Source organism: Capricornis sumatraensis, chromosome 4 (genome assembly GCF_032405125.1).
Source record: "Capricornis sumatraensis isolate serow.1 chromosome 4, serow.2, whole genome shotgun sequence".
NCBI lineage: Eukaryota > Metazoa > Chordata > Mammalia > Artiodactyla > Bovidae > Capricornis > Capricornis sumatraensis.
The window spans coordinates 69,027,241-69,041,974 of record NC_091072.1 but is presented as its reverse complement, the minus strand read 5'-3'; the positions used below and the strand labels follow the sequence as shown (position 1 = coordinate 69,041,974).

At 43.1% G+C, this 14,734-nt stretch overlaps 1 protein-coding gene across 2 annotated transcripts in view; it reads left to right on the top strand.

The window, feature by feature from the left end:
- TMCC3 (transmembrane and coiled-coil domain family 3) overlaps positions 1 to 14,734 on the top strand; it is a 70,772-nt gene that overhangs the window by 29,293 nt on the left and 26,745 nt on the right. The window contains exon 1 of one of the 2 annotated variants that reach the window (XM_068970570.1): positions 9,760 to 9,844. The exons of the other annotated variant lie outside the window; for it this stretch is intronic. The gene's annotated coding sequence lies outside the window, so the exon portion shown is untranslated. Of the gene's footprint in view, positions 1 to 9,759; positions 9,845 to 14,734 lie in introns of those variants that run through there. 2 annotated transcript variants of the gene reach the window in all.

The window sequence follows — 14,734 nt, the reverse complement described above, 5'->3', positions numbered from 1 at the left end:
ATGAAAGAATGGGAATATATGAAGCTAGGGAGGGATCAGGAAATAGGGTCAATCAAGTAAGACTGTAGCAAGTAAGTTGGAAATGCAATAAAATATCCAGGGACCAAGGCTAGGTTTTCAGGCTAGGAAGACAGCCAATAAAAACTGGGTGAAACAAATTAGCGCCCAGATTTGAAGGCAAAACCAGGGGAAAAAAATGAACAGGCTTGGCTATGTAAAACTGAATTCTGTATGCCTTAGCGGTCAAATGTGAGTTTTCAATTTTACTGTAGTTTTTAAGTGTCCATTGTAAGAGTTATAAATAGAAAAAGCAAAATGAACCTTACAAAGAAACTATGTATTTCTTACATACACAGTATACTATTGACTTAACGTTAGGTTTAAGACAAGACCCATTTGCTAGAGTTCATTATTTAACATTTAAGACATTTATTTGAATTGAAGCAGAGGATAGAGGCTATGTAAATGCTAACTTCATATGGACTTCCCTGGTGGCTCAGAGGTTAAAGCATCTGTCTGGAATGCAGGAGACCCGGGTTCAATCCCTGGGTCGGGAAGATCCCCTGGAGAAGGAAATGGCAACCCACTCCAGTACTCTTGCCTGGAGAATCCCATGGAGGGAGGAGCCTGGTGGGCTACAGTCCATGGGGTCCCAAAGAGTCAGACACGACTGAGTGACTTCACTTTCACTTTCTTCAACTTCAGGGGACACTCTTCCTCTTAAATATTACAGTATAATTTTCCGAAAAAAATAAAAGTCCTGTTATTTTCACGAGGCTTTATTAGACTGACACAGTTTTCTGTCTTCTGCAAACACCCAGTGCCCTTTTCTGCCCCCATCCCATCACGCCCCCAAGACAGAATTAAATCAGTACCACATAAACCATATAACCATTTTGAGATCTTTGCATTAGTTATTTAATGTCAAGGGCAGAACACCCTTGGTCTCTTAGACTGATTCTGACCTGAGCTAGCAGTTCAGATATTTGAGAATCTCTTCATACAAGGAAGGTCAAAAGGATTCGAAGACAAGTGGCTGACAACAGGGCAACTTGTAATCTGTGGCAGAGATTAGTACTCAACTTGTTATTAGCAAAAGCCATTCATGATTAAAGAAGGGCAAGAGAGAAATATTTAATATTTGTGTCTGACCTGACATCAGATTCTTTGCTGCTCTTATTACATTCTAGGAGGAATTTCCTCAAATGAGACTACAGCCTCAGAAGAATTAATTTACTTGCTGGGGGTCAGCTACTCAGTGGCAGAGTGGGGTTTTGACCAGGTCTGCCTGACCCTAAATCCAGGCACATCCTCTGAGTGAGTGGGCTGCCCCAAGGCAGTGTCACCCACAGGCTCTCATTCTCTGTCTTCAGCCCCTGTCTCTTTGAGCATCCCTCTGTATGCCTGTGCTGAAATGTTCGCAGGCACCTCGAGTTCGTCTTGTCTGATGCTGAATTCCCTGCAGAGCTCTGCCTCGTCCTGCCTGTCCTCAGTTGCCTATCTCATGAATGATGTGTTGCCCACCAGAAAGAAACAAGTGGGGTTTTCCTTGACTCCCCTGTTCACCCCCACATCTGATGGGTATCACGTCCTTTTGACACTGCCTCTTCTGTATTCCCCCGGAGAAAGCAATGGCACCCACTCCAGTATTCTTGCCTGGAAAATCCCATGGACGGAGGAGCCTGGTGGGCCGCAGTCCATGGGGTCGCAAAGAGTCGGACACGACTGAGCGACTTCACTTTCACTTTTCACTCTCATGCCTTGCAGAAGGAAATGGCAACCCACTCCAGTGTTCTCGCCTGGAGAATCCCAGGGACAGAATGGTAGGCTGCCATCTCTGGGGTCGCACAGAGTCGGACACGACTGAAGCGACTTAGCAGCAGCAGCAGCCTGTGTATTCCCCAGACACTGTTCTGTTCTCCCCGGCACCACCCCTTCATCCCGCCGCTACCAGCTCTTGCCTTGGGTCACTACTGCGGGCTTCAATCCCTGCCACTGGGATGCCTTTTCTCATCTGCTTTTTCAGAATGACTTGTCTGAAACAGAGAGCTCATTACCCTCATCCCTTTAACTCCCGCCACCTGTCCTCTCAGATGAAATCCAAACACCTTAGCATGATTTAACTGGAATCCTCAACGTCTGATCCCAGTCTGTTGACCCAGTTCCTCTCCTGCCACCTTTGCCGCGCACTACCCTTCACATCTTCACGGGCTGTCTGGCTGGCTGATTCAGAACGCACCACCTGAAGCACCTTTTGACTGACAGATCTCTTTCTTCCTGCCTTATACCAGCCTTGTCGCCTCTCCTGCCCTCCCCCGCCTGTCTCCCTCTGGGCTGCCCCTCCCATATGCTGCCTTATAGCACCATGTACAACCTCCCATGGCTCATCAGCAACTGCCGTTGTTGGCCTTGTCTCTAGCTCAGGGGTGGGGGAGCCCCCTCTGCAACTGCAGCACGCCTCGCTGCGCCTGACACGCCAAGGCACTGGCGAGCGTCTGTCTCATGAGTGAAGCAACAGAAGGAAGGCTCTCCCAACTCCGCTCACTGCCCTTCCCTCTGCGCTCTGACCACTTGCTGCTCACCCTGCCTCCGTTCTTGTTGGGGTTTCCTGTGTTCAGATCGCTGGTGTGTGTTGGCTCTGCCCAACTGAAGTTGGTTGAATTGAGCCCGTTTCCTAGTCTGTAAACCGGGAGTGCCAGTCCGAACGTCCCCCTAAATCCCTCTCGCACCCCCAGAGTGGTGTGATAACAGGTCTCTGTTCTAGTCTGCCTCTCTCTGAAAATACCGAACTGTATCTTTTCTCCTAGCAGCACAAAGAGCCCATTTGTCAGCAGTGGGCTGAATACAGTGTATTACGGCTGGCAGTAGTATTGGTTACGGTGCAGGGCGTGGAGTTTCTCTGAGGCAAACATGGGAATACCCAGAGATATGTGAGCAGTATCTCCAAAGTCCAGGGTGAGTCATACGGTAGGAACTGTTGCAGTATCCAGCCTGCCTGCCTTCCAGGCTCAGATGCCTCCCGAGCAGGAGGGTGAGCTGGCCGCCGACCCAGGTCTCTGCTCCCTGGTGTGTGGTGTGGTGTTTGGTAAGTCTCTTCCCTGCGCTCCTGTTTCAGCCAGGCTGTGTCAGGATGTACGGTAGAGCTGTGTGGGTGCTTGAAAGAGAGATACAAGTTGTTTGGGGGCTTTTAATAGTTGTTTTTTTTTGCTTGCCCTGCACCTTTCATAATTTCTCAGTGGATTTCTACATCCTTAAACTGACGCAACTCCTTATGAACCACCGAACTCTTTACTGCTTGGTCCTTTAAAAATGTAAGTCCAATGTGTGTGATTTAGGAGGTGAACAAACATCTAGGCATGAGTGTGCCGGCTACTGGCTGGAAAAGAGCCAGTCCTGCTCCTTCCCTGTCATTCTGAAAGTGATCCTGGGTCTGAGCTTACTGAGTTGGCATCTGACTTTGTCTTTTAACATTCGGTCTGTTGACAAGTGGACATCGCCCCTTGAAACTTGAGACAGCAGGAAAGTGACTGCGTGAGGGTGTGTGGTGTGGTGCCTGTGGTTGGGGGAGGAAGCAGCGGAGGGGAGGCGCTGTGGCCTGAAGCACCAGGGCTGTTCTGGCCGCCCTCGGCCACCCCACGGCGGTGGGTGGGGAGCAGGGACGGTTCTGTTTCACCTGAGCTCTGCTTCTGAGAGCTGCTGAATCTCATGGGGAATCTATGTTCAGTTTGTGGCTGTGCTCTTGCATCTATGTCCTAGAAAACCGTGGGGCTATCGCTGCAAATAAATACAAACTTTCTTTCATTTCTTGGACATTAACATATGTTGAACACATTTATTAATTCAGATCATTTTCCCCCAGTTAGTTCTGAATTAGATATTTGCCTGGAATGTCACAAAAGTAGTCTTTTATTTATTTTACTTGGCTGTGCTGGGTCTTAGTTGCAGCATGCAGGATTTTTTAGTTGCGGTTTGTAAACTCTTGAGTCGCAGCCTGTGGAATCTAGTTCCGTGAACAGAGATCGAACCTGGGCCCTCTGCATTGGGAGCCCAGAATCTTAGCAACTGGACCACAGGGAAGTTCCCAACTGTGGTCTTATTGTTGGTAATGACGCCCAATCTTTAGAAGCTAAAACAGCTTTGGTTGGGGGGTGAGGGGTATGGAGAGTTGGAGAAGTTTGCAGTCATTGCTTAATCCTTTGAATCTTGAAAATTAAATTTGTTAATAAAAAAAAAAACTGGAGGGCTAGCTATTCTAACAACAGAGCATTTTAATAGTCTCATAGCATTGTGAGCACAGTGGTTGACAGAGATTGACACGCAGGGTTTCTGTTGGAGTGAAAGGGGGAAATGGCCACCCGAACTGCTGGAGCACAGCTTGTGAAACAACTGTAGCTGCTGTCTGTGCGAGGCTGCTCCAAAGGGGCGTAGGAGTGGGTCTCTCCTTGCCTGCTGCTGCTGGTGGATGGGCTCTTCAGAAGCCCTCGGAAGCCTAGCTGGCCCACTCCCACCCAGGCTCTTCCTCCTCTCTGTTCCCCTCCTCCAGCCACTGAGGAGTCCAGTTGGATTACCCAAAGTACACAGTTGAGTTGTTTGCAGCCACCTGTAGCCTGGGGGAAATATGGGGCTTTATCCTTCAAATTCCTGGATGTGAGCCACTGAGGATAATGCCCCAGGGAGATTAACTCAGGCCCGGTTGAAGGGGGTCTCCTGAGGGCCTTTAAATCCAGGTCACAATTTAAGTGGGGCCTCAAATTTAGATTTTAAGATAATACCCAAATAGTTAAGTGTAGATTCAGAGATAAAACGATAGGATTAAAAGAGGTTGTTATTCATCACATAAACATATTCAAGGTACCTATTCAAGGGTGAGTGCGTGCTAAGTCGCTTCAGTGGTGTCTGACTCTGTGTGACCTCCTGGACTGTAGCCCACCAGGCTCCTCTGTCCATGGGATTCTCCAGGCAAGAGTGCTAGAGTGAATGGCCATGCCCTCCTCCAGGGGATCTTTCTGACCCAGGGATGGAACCTGTGTCTCTTATGTCTCCTGCATTGGCAGGCGGATTCTTTACCACTAGCCTCACCTGGGAAGCCTTAAACATTCACACCTGGGTTGTTTTTTTTTTTTTTTTTAACTGTGTAATTTGTTCTATGGAGAAGGAAATGGCAAGCCACTCCAGTATTCTTATCTGGAGAATCCCATGGACAGAGGAGTCTGGTGGGCTACAATCCATGGGGTCACAAAGAGTCAGACACGACTGAGTGACTAACACTACTTGTTCTGTAGTTCTTATTTTTAACTGTTTGTAAATTGTAAAATATTGCACACAGAGATATGCCATTTTAAAAAGTAACATGAGACACCCCTGTACCTAAAACCCAGGGCAAAAATTCAGACTTAACCCTCTGACCTTCTCCCTGATTTCATATCACTGTATCACAAATCTCCTCTCCTAGGAGGTGATGTTATCCCAAGATTTGTGTTATCTGCTCCCTTGCTTTCTCTCTGCCATTTCCCCAGAAGTAATTACCACCCACAATTCCTAAGACATCCTTCTGGAAATTTCTCTACCAGTAAAATACACTTGTTTCCCATTTATATGAATCCCACCACTGCCCCTCTTTTAAAGCTCAAGTGAGTGTGCACTACAGATGCAGCTCTGTATCTTTCTCCCTTAACAGTTTAGCTTGGACAGCTTCCCACAGTAGCCTGTTCAGATCCACCTCTCTTTTGGCAACTGCATTGTTCTTCATTGTACTGGTTTTTAAGTGGTTCTCCATTGGTGGATGTCTAAGCTGATTCCAGAATTAGAAACAGATAATGCTGTGGGTAGTGGTAATGGTGGTGGTACAAGGCAGACTGTCCTGTTAGGAGAAGCAAAGAATAAGACAGGGAGGCAGAGACTTGGAAATACTTTCATTTCCATTTCTGTTCTTTAAATCTCTCAAAAGTGTTTCTTAATGTTTTAGTGTGTTTGGAGAAGTGTGTGGAAGCTCAAAAGGCCTGATGATTTTTTTTTTTTCCCCCTGCTTGTCTTTCCTTCTTTGTGATGGTCATGATGGTGAAAGAGATTGTGATATTTAAGGATGTGAGGAAGAGGAGTGTATTTACAACCTATGGGCTAAAGATCTGGGAGATTCCAGTTCTCATCTCTCCTAGTGTGCAAACAACACCCTATTGTAACAGGATTGCTGGTTATAACCTGATTAGCAGAACTTTCTTAAGATAATTCATCTATTTGAACTGTGAAGGGCTTTCATTATACAGAGCTTATCATTGCATTGATATTTCTCTAACAGCGTCGGTTGTCTATCCAAATACTCATCTTCTTCCCTTTCTCCCTGGCTGGCGGAGCCAGCACAGTAGAGGCTGAAAATGTTAGGTACTGCTTCCACAGCCTCCCTTGCAGCTAGCTCAGGGGCATGGGACTCAGTCCTGTCCAAAGGGAAATCTGCTGAGGAGTTTCTAGAAAACAGTTTCCTTCCTAACAGAATATGAAAGACGAGCAGTGTACTTGTCTTTAGCTGGAAATTATCTATATGTGGTTCTTAAAACCACAGTAGCTCATTTGCCTCCATGAGAGAACTTGCAGATGCTCTGAAGATGGTATAATGAAAAAATGGAAAGAGCTTGGATCTTTGATAACATTTTTAAGCCTTCAGATTAGCCCTCTCTGCTGATCTTCTTAGTTTGTGACATCATATTGAATCTTTTATTTGGTTACTGAAATTATCCTGCTGGTATCAAATTTTACCCATAGGACGTGCTGTCAATGTAGAGAACAACTCAGTTATAGGACAGTTGAGCGCCTTCTGTGTTCAAGAGGCAACATGAGGCTGTGGGCCTATGAACAAGGGGGAAAATAAGGCAATTAATAATAAGAGGTAGTAAAGAATTTACTGCAACCAGAGAGACTCAGACAATAAGAGCAGCAGAGGTTCTGAGTAAGCACTGTTTACTAGACTGGAGGTGATGAGAAGCACCTTTGGGTAGAAGAGGTTAAATTGAAACAGACTCTGAAGGAACCCCAAGGTTTTAGTAAGGAGAGAGTTGGGGATGGTATTCCAGGAAGCCTGAGGCTTTAGAAAGAATATAGGCTATGGACTAAGCCCCGAGCTTGAGCTCATCTGGCACCAATTTGTGAATTTGTCAAAGTCTTTGATTTCTTTGATACTCATCATGATAGATGAACCATAACTTGTAGGACTGAGGTGAGGATTAGAAACGTCAAACGTCTGTCATGCTGTTGGGCATGTGGCAGGCACCAAGGAGATGGTGGAGGTGGAAGGGGTGGTTGGTCAGCACGTTGGGGGGTGCTCTTGAGCACAGGTGAAGTGAGTTAATAGAAGTGATCTGGGCATGTTGACCTGGTCAGAGATCACTAAGTCAAGTCATTTGGTCTAGGTTAGAGGGTGTGTGTACAAAGTCTGCTGCTGCTGCTAAGTCGCATCAGTCGTGTCTGACTCTGTGCGACCCCATAGACGGCAGTCCACCAGGCTCCACCATCCCTGGGATTCTCCAGGCAAGAACACTGGAGTGGGTGGCCATGTCCTTCTCCAATGCAGGAAAGTGAAAAGTGAAAGTGAAGTCGCTTAGTCGTATCTGACCCTCAGCGACCCCATGGATTGCAGCCTACTAGGCTCCTCCATCCATGGGATTTTCCAGGCAAGAGTACTGGAGTGGGGTGCCATCGCCTTCTCCGGTGTACAAAGTCTAGAGAGAGACAGATTTGGGTCAAGACATGGAGGACCTTGACTTTTCTAACCGAATGTAGCATCGGTCCCCAGGGACCCCTTGCACGGGAGACAGTCTTTCCATGGACTGGTTGTAGGGGATGGTTTGGGGGTCATTTAAGCCCATGCCATTTACTGTGCCCTTCATTTCTATTATTATTACATCAGCTCCACCTCAGATCATCAGGTGTTAGATCCTGGAAGATGGGGACCCCTGCTGTAGACAGCCTGTGGTGATCACTGATGGGGCAGCCTAGAAACAGTGAGATGAGCAAAGAGATGGTTGCAGGTTCAGTATAGAAGACTTGGACAAGCAAGTATCAGATGTCGGAGAGAAAGGAAGGGTTAGGTGTTAGAAGATAAAAAAAGAAACTTAGTGATATGTGAGGCAAGGGGGAGAAAAGACTTAGCAATGAGCCCCTCCCCCCGAGCCTGAATGGCTACTGTTTGTTCAGTGTGAAATTCAGAGGTGATTTGGAACACTTTCAGATAATTATATCCTAGGTTGGGTCAAGAACATTTGGCAAGACTTATTGAAACTTTTGATGACAGATGCTATATTAGTGGTAAATAAATGATGATGCCCAAGTCTGCCGTTTAATCCTTGCCCAGTTATGTTTGTCACTTTCCCCCTTTTTATATATAAAGTGCAGCTTCTTTGAAGGATATGCCCCTTAATAAAATAAATACACCCATCCCTCTGATTAGGTAGGAGCACTTTGAGTCAGTCCTGTAGTATGAAGAATATGTTCAGTAATTGTTGACTATATGTTAATCTAGGACAAAAAGTGGTTGAGCAAAATTTTCTCTGACACAGGAATTGTGGTCCTTATGGATATATTTAAAGTGGCCTCAGTAATAAAACATGAGTCAAATGAGCATCTGAAGTAATGAATGACATCACAGGTATCATCAACTATAGAAATCAAAGAAGTTTCAGTTCATCACATTCAGGATCACATCTTGGGCTGAATGAGTTTTCATAATTTTCTCAGTTGGTGAAATCTTGAACAGATGGTCCTCTAACATTTTGGAATGCTGAATAAGGTAGATGGACTGAGTCTGATTAATAAAGTGTACTACTTTGGAATATTCGTGTGTAGTTAGCCGCCCTTTTAGAGTCTTAATAAGTTCATGGGCTTTCCCAGTATTAGGCAAGAGAATATCCCACCATTCATATATCTTAGGGAAGTAGGCTTGAATAAAGCCTTTTAAGAAAGGCATTCTTCCATTTGGGTATAAAGTTAATGTGTATTCCAATGGTAATTCTGCACAAAGCAGTTCTGTGATAAGCTCAGAGCAGGTGTCCTGTCTCAGAGTTTTTACAGTCTTGTTGGAAAGTTAGGGCTCTGAGCCAGGTACTGGCCTATGATTTGGTTTCAGTTCCCAGTAAAGAGAAATGAAAGCATCTGTCATCGAAATTTCCCAAACTACCTTCTATCCTTCACAGCCTTTTCCCCCCTCTTTCACTAATCTAATTTGGATTTTTTATATATTTTTTTCTTACAGAATTTGAGTCATAATAGATGGATACTGTAGAGCAGGGTTACTGTGATGCCTTCCTGCAGGCAGAAGAATCTGAGATGTTTTTGTAACCATGGCTTACAGTGAAGAGAATATAATTTGTAACACGCATACATTGAAGGATTTCTTTTTTCAGTCTGTAAATAAAAGACAAAAGGAATTGTACCCTTCAGGGAAGTCATTTTTAATTCTGGCCTTTTCTTTCATCCTAGGTAAAATTTTGTCCTTTGCAATCTGTCAAAAAACCCTCTGATAAAGCACCAGCCGCTGTGATAATTAGTTTAGCATTTCAGATCCCTTGCAAAGAGATGAGTAAAGATGGAATAAATCACCAATCATGTTTCTGAGGCAGAATGCCTGATTTCCCATCATGTGATGGGCACTGTTATTTTAGGGGAGAATTCAGCTGTCCTTAACTTCAAATAATTTTTTTTTTAATAGATCTGGTTGCCTGATCCCTGCTTCCCGGTAGTGTTGCTATGCAGTGCAGTGAGTATACAGGCACAGTATTGATGGAGTCTTACAAATTCATGAATAAATCTTATGTGAATGTGAACAGTACATGAACCAAGTCTGAAATCCTTATGTACAGTAAGTATAATCATAGTTCTATGTTTCAAAAAAATTACTGAGAGTCTGAGCAGCGTCTGTTTTTAGGGTGGGGCTATACGAATGGGCGACTTCACTTTCCCTTTTCACTTTCATGCATTGGAGAAGGAAATGGCAACCCACTCCAGTGTTCTTGCCTGGAGAATTCCAGGGACCGGGGAGCCTCGTGGGCTACCGTCTCTGGGGTCGCACAGAGTCGGACACGACTGAAGAGACTTAGCAGCAGCGTGGTTGATTTTTTTTCCCCTACCCTTTTTGACATTTCAGCTTCTCTATTTCTCAGTATCTTATTTTTTATGATTAAAAAAATTTCCCAATCACTTAAAAAATCCCAGCTTCACCTTGCCTGCATGATGAAGTATCAAGTCTAACATGGTTTACATAGAGCCTGGCACAGACTGTCTGTATTCTTCAGCATTTCATGTCTCCTTCCTTTAGAAATTCTTGCCTTGCACTTTTTTTTTTTCGGCCCTAGCCTGACTTAGAATGACCCATTTAGTTGTTATAAATTCTAGACATCTGAAGAAACTTTGTTTCCTAAATATTCTGCAGTCTGCCTCTGTGGACCCATTGTGGTCTCTCTCGGCTGATTTTTGAGCCTCCCCTTCCAAGCCCAGGTCAGATAGCATCTTGGAAGATGCCTCACTGAAGCCTTCTGTGTCCAGTATTACCACTTTTTTATTTCTTAGAGTACCTACTACATTTTTCTACAGTTGTGTGGCTCTGTGTGTCTCCAGCCTAAACAGTGAACTCCTAGGGTAGAGTTTATCATTTCATCTTTCTGACGCCAGCGCTTTTAGCATACTGCGTGGCTCACAAAAATGCCCATGAAAACATTTTTTGAGTGTGAGTTCTGTATCTTAGGGGGCCTGGCTTAGAACCTAAATTAATCAATTCTGTTAACTGTCATAAAAATAATTTGGTCTTATAAATGAGTAAGCCCTAGTTGTACTTGGTGTGGTGTGCAAAGAGGTTTCTCAGCCTCTTTGAGAAAAACTGGCTTTCTAAATAACTATCATGTACTGAACCAGGTCATTTTCAATCTGCATCAACATGGTATTTAGGATTTTACTGCATTTTGCAGAATGTAAGATAAAATATTTTTGCGTTTAAATCTGAGGTATTTAGTTACATCGTTAAGTATTAGTGCCTAGCTAGTGTATCACGTGGATTTCGACTCTTTTTCTGTATTTGGTACATTTGCTCTTCTTTATCCGGGTATTAAAAACAAATATTTGTAAGAGAGTATCATGAAAATTTCAGAAACATTAAAAATGTGAAAGGGCTGACCAAAAGTGTGAATGGACACACCGCTGAAAATTCCTTTCCTGCTAGAATTGAACAGTTTCATATGTTAGTCAATATGCATTTATTGAATACCTGCCATGTTTTAGGTCCTGTAAAGATAAAATAGTAATTTTGACAGTAATCTTCATTTTCTATGATTTTTTTTGCATTTATTTTTTTTTACTCTTTTGAAGAGTAACTTGTGGCAACGTGCTTTCATCTGAATGTACAGTTGAACGGCTTCTGCCTGTGTTGCACCATGTAACTATCCCTTGCATCGGCCTGGTCAGCATCTAGCACCCCACTGTGCCACCTTCTGGCGGGTCCTCTCTGCTTCCCCACACGCATAACCAGTTTGACATCCCAATCACTGGAATCACAGAGCATGTCCTTCTTGGTTTATAGTTTCTTTCATTAAGAATGATGTTATTGGGATCCACTTATGTGGTATGTTAACAACTGTTCTTTTTCTTTCTTAGTTTTTCTTCCTTGCTGCATATTATTTTTAACTGCTTTTTGCTTGATTTTCATTTTGGTGAGTAAAATTCATTATGCGGAAGTATAAACATTCAACGTGTGTTAATTGGTATGTGCTGAGAGCAGCCAGCTTTACAGACCTAGTAGTAATAGAATTGTGGAGAAGAAGAGCTGCAAAGGCATAGAGGTTGCAGAGTTCAGCCGCTTCATTTTCTCAAATGAGGGACCTAAGACTGGAGGGCTAACTAGACCCCAGGTCCCACGTGGATCTAGACCAGGTTTCTTCCTGAGGTCAGGATGCTGTGTCACAGTTCAGGCTTGGTCATATGGGTGATCTCAGTCAACAGGAAAGCAGTCATGGGAAGTTCGTAATTTAGAAATCTGCAATCAGCAGGACTTAATATATTGGCCCATAAATGGTAAGAATTCTAGTTACCTGGAAATTTCTGTCACTCATCTATAATGCTTCCCTCTTCCGGTCAGTTAAACTGAGGCGTTACTGACTGACTGTGAAACTTACTCTTTTACTAGACCCAGTGCTTAAAGGGAAAGAAAGGGGACTGTCTTAACCAATGTGCGTGTTTATTAGAACGTTTCAGTTCCAGTGCATCCTTTTGAACATTCCCAGATGTTACTCTTTTCAAGCCTTGATGGAAACCACAAAGATTATTCTTAGGATGAGAAGTCTTAAGGTAAATTCTGATTCTGTGATCTCTGCAAGTAAAAAATTAGTCCTTAATCTTATACCTTCCTGCTAAGATAGTTGTGTTTCACAGAAAGTTCCATAGAAAGGATTTTAAAGGAGAGATTAGTGGCTCATAGCAGTGGAAGATTAAATCCCTTATTGACCTACTGGCCAGGAAGTAACTACAGAACATTCTTCAGTATGTTGTTGTTTAATCACTGAGTCATGTCTGACTTGAGACGCCGTAGACTGGCAGGTGGATTGTTTGCCACTGAGCCAGCCACCAGGGGAAGCTCCCTTCAGTATGTTAGAGTCTCCTTACATGTAATTAGTAAACATAGAAACAAGTGGTTTATGTCTTTTTCTTAATTATAAAGCACACTTTTTTCAAACAAGATAGAAACCCATTAGTTGGTTATGAAATAGATTTAATGGCTAGCAACTATCATTTTATATTTTTAGATGGGAAGCTAGAAGGAAGAGTATAGCAAACACCCATCCATCTTATCAGATTCAGCAATTAAAATTTTTCACATTTCCTTCGTGTGTGTGTGTGTGTGTGTGTGTGTGTGTAATCTTTTTCAAAGTAAGTTATATTGTTTCTGATATGTATTTAAAAACAAGGACTTTTTCTACATAATAAAATTAACATGTCTAACAGAATTAATTATAATTTACTAATATGCAGGTGTCATGTTAAATGTTTTGAAAGTGTTAGCCATGTTTTTTAAAAATATAGTTGCATTGCATATATAAAGATAAGTACTTGTTTTATAAAATTTGTGTTTTGGTTATGTATGTGTGTGTACATGCACACATATGTATGTATGTCGTGGTACATGTGTATTTCTTACTGTGGTCTCATTCAGAATTAGGAATATATTGCTTTATAGCATAGGGAAGTTGGTTATAATAAGTATTTGCTACCCAGTGATATTGCCAGTTCTGTGCTGAGTATTGTGTGGCGTCTGAAAAGTGAATACTCCTCAGTTCAGTTCAGTGCAGTCGCTCAGTCGTGTCCAACTCTTTGCGACCCCATGAATCGCAGCAAGCCAGGCCTCCCTGTCCATCACCATCTCCCAGAGTTCACTCAGACTCATGTCCATCGAGTTCGTGATGCCATCCAGCCATCCCATCCTCGGTCATCCCCTTCTCCTCCCGCCCCCAATCACTCCTAGCATCAGAGTCTTTTCCAATAAGTCAACTCTTCGAATGGAGAGCTCCAAAGTACTGGAGCTTCAGCTTCAGCATCATTCCTTCCAAAGAAATCCCAGGGCTGATCTCCTTCAGAATGGACTGGTTGGATCTCCTTGCAGTCCAAGGGACTCTCAAGAGTCTTCTCCAACACCACAGTTCAAACGCATCAATTCTTCGGCGCTCAGCCTTCTTCACAGTCCAACTCTCACATCCATGCATGACCATAGGAAAAACCATAGAATACTCCTAGTAACCTAAAAATCCAGCAAGAAAGATAAAACAAGTAGGAACCAAGTGGACCGTATAAATAAGAGCCAAAATGAATCGGGAAGGATGGGACATGGACCTCATGGAAGAGATCTTGAAAGAGTGGTAGAACTGGGGTAAGACAGAGACTTTTGAAATGGTGTATCCACTGGGAATGATATAAGTATTAAGGTTAAAAAAGTACAAAAATGTGTTCAGTGTACAGTGGCATCGGGATCTGTCTGGTGGGTGGTTGGTAGAAAGGAGGAAGACAATGAAGAGTTGAAATGGGAAAAAACACTCAGATTAAGTACCAAGAGGAGGAAGAACCTAATTTCTGTATTAAAGGAAGAACCATTGTACATCTTGAGTATCTTGTTATAATGTGATGAAAGTGGAAGCTTAGAAAATTAGCGTGATGACCCTCTATGGACAGGACTCAAAAAGTAAAATGTTGAAAGCAGTAAAACCAATTAGACCATTGCCCTTTGTGTAGGGTAAGGTAGGGATGGGATTGCAATCAGCAAGACAGACCCAGAAATAGCAAGAAAGTGTCAATCTAGAGAGGAATTACTGCACAAAGAAATAACAGAATTTGGTGGCAATTTGAATAAGGGTTGAAGGAGAGAGAACCTAGGCAAAATTAGAGAATGTTGTCATTGATAGATAAGGTCATAGAATTAACTGTAACCTGGCTGAAAAAAAATTCCACACTTTATCTATAAAGACAAGCTTCCATGACATTATACTCTCAAGAAGTAATTTGGGAGGCTCTTTAGAAAAAGTAGCAAATTATCATCATTAGATAAGCTCATCTAATACAATTTCCTCTTGTTTGGCTTAAAGACTTAGAGATGGGAAATGTTAGATATCTGTCTTTAGGTCTTAATTTAGAGTTCTGGTTTTACCGAAAATAGCAACATAGAAAAGTAATGAATTTATTTAAAAATTAAGGACCAGATATTGAGCTTTAAAATTTT